Here is a 5,549-nt window from a genome sequence, read left to right on the forward strand (position 1 = left end):
ACCCCCTCAAACACAGGTGTATGAATTGGGCTCCTGGGCCTGCTCATGCCCATAGCCCATAACGGGCCTGGTCACCTGGCTGCACTACACACATTGTCTACACGAGGGATGCGACTAGACCTACATCACAGATGAAACCACCCCGCCCACACCCACCGCCTGCTGTCCCTGGGCATGCTCCCGAGTCATCTTTGGAGTGCTTTGTCCTGTTGCTTGTTATCTCCAGAACCCAGAATCTCCTCACTTGGGCAGCCTCTAGTGGCCTCCTGTTCACATAGAGCCAGGTGTGAACACTCTTGTCCTGACTCTCAATCCAAAGGGCACATCCTGGCCCTTGAGCACTCACTGAGGCCCCTGGAATCTCAGGGGATTGTCCATGATGGTGCAGTGTGGCCCTCCCCGTTCTGTGTGGTCCTGAGGATTCCCAGGGCAGGCAAATGGGACGGGGTTGGTCACATGCCAGAGGCTTCTCCCACCCTCCATAGGCACAGAACAAGCACACACAATCCCTGCAGGGACACATTTCTATCTGGACTTGAGCCTTCCCCTCAGGAGTCTCAATTTCCCTTTGCCCAGGCCTCCCAAAGCCAGCTCTTTGCAACCACCTCTAAGACACATGCCCTCCCTCCTCCCCCAGGCACACTCACCGCTGCAGGTGCTCCTGCGCGCCTGCCTTCTCCTTCTCATACACATCAAACCGGCAATATCTAGGAGACACCATAAGAATGTAACACACACTGTCTATATGTGACATCTACAATCTCAATGGTCTCTCTGAGCAGAGAATGGAGCTCAGGATGAGAAGGATTTCCCTGTTCTTTCACTGAGTGGTGCCATGTGTCTAGCAATGCATCCCCACACAAGATGATGAGCCCACTAGCTTCCTCCCCCACACACACCTCAATGGGCATGGGATCTCTCAGTGTTTCCCCTGGGCTTCCTAGTGAGGTTCAGGTAGGTCAAGATGCCCAGATGGAACATCAACCACCACTGTCAATTTGGAAAATGCTTTTCTTGAGGTCTTATTCATAGGAGGCCTTGATGTAGAAAGGGGTCTTCATGAGAGAAGGGGCTTCTCCCAGTCCGCCCACATCCCTGCACTCCCTAGTGTGTAAGGTCATGATGTGGACAGGCCTGTTCAGGACCCATCCCACCGCTCCAGCCTCAGGCAGTGAGGATGTTGCTCCTAGCATGCCAGTAGTCAGGATCCAAGCAGATCCTCACTGGTGCAGCACATGCCAAGGCCTAGCCAATGGGCCCATCCCTAGGATCAGAGGTGGCACTTACTTGTTGAACAGCAGGTTCAACACGTGATGGGCAGTCGTGAAAGTCCGGTATGTCCCCAGAAACACTGGGATAAACATGGCGTCTCCAAAGAGCAGGGCAGGCACTAAGTGGTCTACTAGCTTCTCCACTTTGCCTCTCTGTAGGTATCCTGCTTTGCAGGGATCAGGAAGGGTGGGGGCTAAAACCCACCCAAACTGCTGTGAAGAAATGAGACACAGTTCAAACATAGAAACAGCAGCACACTGGGAAAAGGCTCAGGGCCATACAATGAAAATAACCTAGGGACACACACACACACACACAAACACACACACACACAAACTCATGTATTTACACCCCACTCAAGAATGTAAACACATGGCATCTGAGGCTGCCAGAAGGTAGTAGGTTAGGGGACTCGCCCTCCCTCCACACCCTCCTGCTTCCTTCATTCACCCGTGGGATACATGGTGTAGTTCTTCTCAGGCGACTGGGACAAAGGATAACCCAGCGTCTTCGAACAATATCGAACTCGCTTTGTGGCGCTGTTCTGTGGAATAGCGGGCAACAGCAGGAGAACATCCTGTTGTCCCTCCGCTTTCCACACAGCTCAGCTGGTTCAGCTGGTAACCAGCACCAACTCCTGCTGGCCCTTTGTGACATCATTTCTGGAGATAACATCATCAATGAAGGGAAGTCCCCTCTTCTGAACTCAGCCTCAGACCAGACCTCTGCAAATGTCCCCTGGGTGCTAGCTGGGCCCCATGGCAGGGCAGGAGCCAAACTAGACACACTCCACATACACAACCAACTGTCCTCTGTCTAGGTAATGTCATGGTTATGAGGACACACTTAATGAGTTCCCACCAGATCCCTCCTACCAGTTTAAATGTCTCCTCATGTACAAGTGCCTGTGCTTGCCTGCCTCCCCCAGTCACCCATTCATTCCTAGTGCTTCCACCCAGCACCTGCTTGAGCATATCATACACTGAATAAGACCCAGTATCTATCCAATGCTTGGGAACCCTAGAGCTGGTGTCAGTCATTTTCACTGCACTCTTGTAGAGATTCAGTCCCTGCACATGGTGTCTAGACAGAGAATAAACTGCAAACCACTTGTCCTTGCCTAGGCCTCTCTTTCCTGTAGTAGGAGCCTCCAGGAGGAGGATACCAAGTTCAAGGAGGATAACTAGGCAAGAGATTCTATCTCAAATCCATGCAAGCCAACAATGAACGACAAAGAAAAAGGAAAGGCAACATCTGAGCTCTATGTGGGGGTGAGAATTTCACAAGTGCACACACAGATGACGTCTTCTCTATTGGGAAGCCTACCCAGGAGAGACTCCCTTGTTCAACACACCTATTGAGAGAGGTACACACATGACCTCACATGGACACATAGACACAGATTCATCCACACAGACACGGTGGCACACGTCTGTGTTCATTCATATGGGTCCTCACATGCGCATATTGGAGCTCTGCCTGCCACAAGGTCTGTGTGCGAATGAGAGGGTGGGTGAGAGATGGGAAGCTGAAAAGAATGGGGAGTTTGTTCAGTGTCCTGTATCCTCAGCTCTCTACTCTTCTGGAGAGTCACAGAGTGTGGCAGCCTGGGATCCAAGAGAATTTGAGGCCAATCTCTGGGCTCATTTGGTGGGCTCATGGAGTGACCAGTGTGGGCATGGAGAGCCAGTGATTTCTGCACCATGTTCACTGAGGTAGAGGTGGAAAGGGCACCAAGGGATCGGGCTACCAGAGTGGATTGGGCGCCACTCAGCTCCTAGGGCTGAGAATTTTCGGCTGCCACTGGGCATGGGAAGAGGAGTTACAGTGAGAGCAGCCTGGACGTGGAGTTTGTTGATGTGGAGAAATGTGGGGATGGGAGGCCTTCACTTTTCAAGCAACAGGGAAGTGGACAGGCGCCTCCACCACGGGGATCCTGGCAGGGGAGGGAGAACCTTGGCATCCTTTGCCTCTAGATTCCTAGGTGTGCCCTTCCCTGTCTGCTCCTTCCCTAGGTCCACCAGCTCCCTTGCTCAAGATGTCACAGTCAGGGCTGAGAAGGTAGCTCAGTGGTTCAGTGCTTGCCTTGCATGCCTGAGTCCCTGGGTTCAAATCCTCGGGACCACATAAGCAGAAAAAGCCAGAAGTGGCGCTATGGCTCAATTTGTAGAGCACTAGCCTTTAGTTGAAGAGCTGAGGTCCAGCACAGAGGCCAAGTTCAGGCCCCATGACTGAAAACAAAAATGCCACAGTCAGTGCCCAAGACTCTGATGATGGCAACTTATGCTCACTGGCATGGTTCGTGCCTGCAGGGCCACGGAGGTCTATGCATTCAGCCTGACTGGGAGCCATGGTGGGGGCTTTTTCATGGGAAACAGAGGCCAGGGTTTCCTGCTCTAAAGCCACCCAACAGAAGCCGACCATGGCGCTGATCCTGCCATCTATCCTGATGATACAGTCCCTGACTCCTCCTGCCTGCTCTGAGGAAGTGACCGCTGTGTGAGGGCTGCAGGTAGAATCCAGGCCTATCACATTGATTTGATATATCTGTTCTTATTATTTTATACCATTATAGACTTAACCGTTTTTAATTTCCAAAGGCTAATATACCAGTGACAATTGTCCACCTCTTAGGATGGTGGGGAAGTATGGCACAATTAATTCAGCTCCACCATGGTATGGACTTTCTTTGTACACAACTCCAAATCTCACTCCCACGATTGGTAGCGGCATACTCATCCTCTTTCTCCAACATGTTTAATGGTAAGAATGGAAGTAAATAGCCAAGAACATCCAACTGTGATGTGGTGCTGGTGGTACCCACTGCTCCTTCTCCTACTTCTCCAAGCAGCAGCACCTCTGCACCACCTCTGCCAGCACAAGGCAGTGCAGGATGAGCTTCCTTTCTGCAGCCAGTTCCTTCTAAACACCTGGCCCCAGAGCTTCTGCACAAACAGATTTGACTCTTTCTGGAACCTGTTCTTGCTGACACCTCCATTTGGTACATTCTCCAGGGATCCAGATTTGAAATGGAACCTTCAACGTCTGTTTCTTTGAAGACAGGCCCTTTCTCCTCAAGCCAGGTTAGCAGATTGTAAAAAGACAGGAGAAGCCTCACTTTAGACAGCGCATGGTGGGGAGCAGGTGGGGAGGCTTGCCCACCTTCTTCAGACATAGCCTTACTGTGCACTCAGCCTCCTTGCAGCTGTGGCTCAATGTGGCGGCTCAGTGACAGCCAGATGTTCATCACGCCACAGGCCATCAGAATTCTTAGTGCTCTTCTCATCACATTCTCATGACTCTCTCAACCTAAACATGCCAGAAAATACCAACAATTGGGCCCAAAGCAGACAGGGTCCTCTGTTTCCCTTCTGTTTCCCACTGAAGCTCCCATCAGAGCTCCTGAAAACCTACAAAGTTTGTAAAATGCCATTTCTGCAAATTGTGACCCCTTTCTCTGGGTTGTTTCTCTTCCGATAGTAGGGAAGAGCTACGAAGTCTGCCTGTGCAACAGTGAAGACATTTTCCTGGGTAAATTCTGTCCTAAAGGAAGGGTCTGGTTCATTCATAACCTGAGTATGTATGGCAACTGATGCTACCCAGTCCACTGGAGCCAGGCCTGGGCTCACTGAGGGGGTTCCTCTTTGACATCACTCATGAATATTTACAAATGCAACTACTCACCAACCAGGGCACTGGCAATTCATTCTTCTCTTTGCAGGAAGCCACATCCACACCTGTGTCAGCATGTCAGCACATGCTTTGTAGGCATGGCCAAGGTGGCGATTTTGGAGCAAGTCCTGAAGAACCAGACAGGGCCGGTGCCTCCTTCCCCAGCATCCTGAGGACCTGAATACAGGTGTTTTTGTCACTACTTCTAAATTGGATATCTGCATGAGTTGGTCTTGAACAAACTGAATACATACTTTGACAAAATTTAAATACAGCCAATAAATTAGTAAGGACTATGGTATGTGAAGACTGTGAGAAGATGCAGACAGTACCATGTGTGGTCTATACTTGTTTCTGTGTGCTTCCCGCATGGCTGGGGAGAATGCACACAGTGTGAGGACCGCAGAAAGGCAACTGGAGTGAGGACTGAAAATCCCTGTATCAGTTACTAGTTGAATAGGAAATGTTGCCTGGGTCCTTTGCTTGTGGACTTAGCTGGGGAGGTGCTGAAAACTTAGCAGTTGGGACCTAGTGCAATAGATCACTGGTTAAGTGTCTGTCCTGCCCCTTCCTGTACTGTGCAGCCTGCTTTGGCTGCATGAGAG

The 5,549-nt window shown here is 50.8% G+C and overlaps 1 protein-coding gene across 1 annotated transcript in view; it reads right to left on the bottom strand.

Moving 5' to 3' along the window:
* Positions 1-5,549, bottom strand: part of LOC106000827 (ral guanine nucleotide dissociation stimulator-like) — an 11,696-nt gene that overhangs the window by 5,744 nt on the left and 403 nt on the right. The gene's annotated exons all lie outside the window — the stretch shown is intronic.

Source organism: Dipodomys ordii, unplaced genomic scaffold, assembly GCF_000151885.1.
Source record: "Dipodomys ordii isolate 6190 unplaced genomic scaffold, Dord_2.0 Scaffold245, whole genome shotgun sequence".
Lineage (NCBI taxonomy): Eukaryota > Metazoa > Chordata > Mammalia > Rodentia > Heteromyidae > Dipodomys > Dipodomys ordii.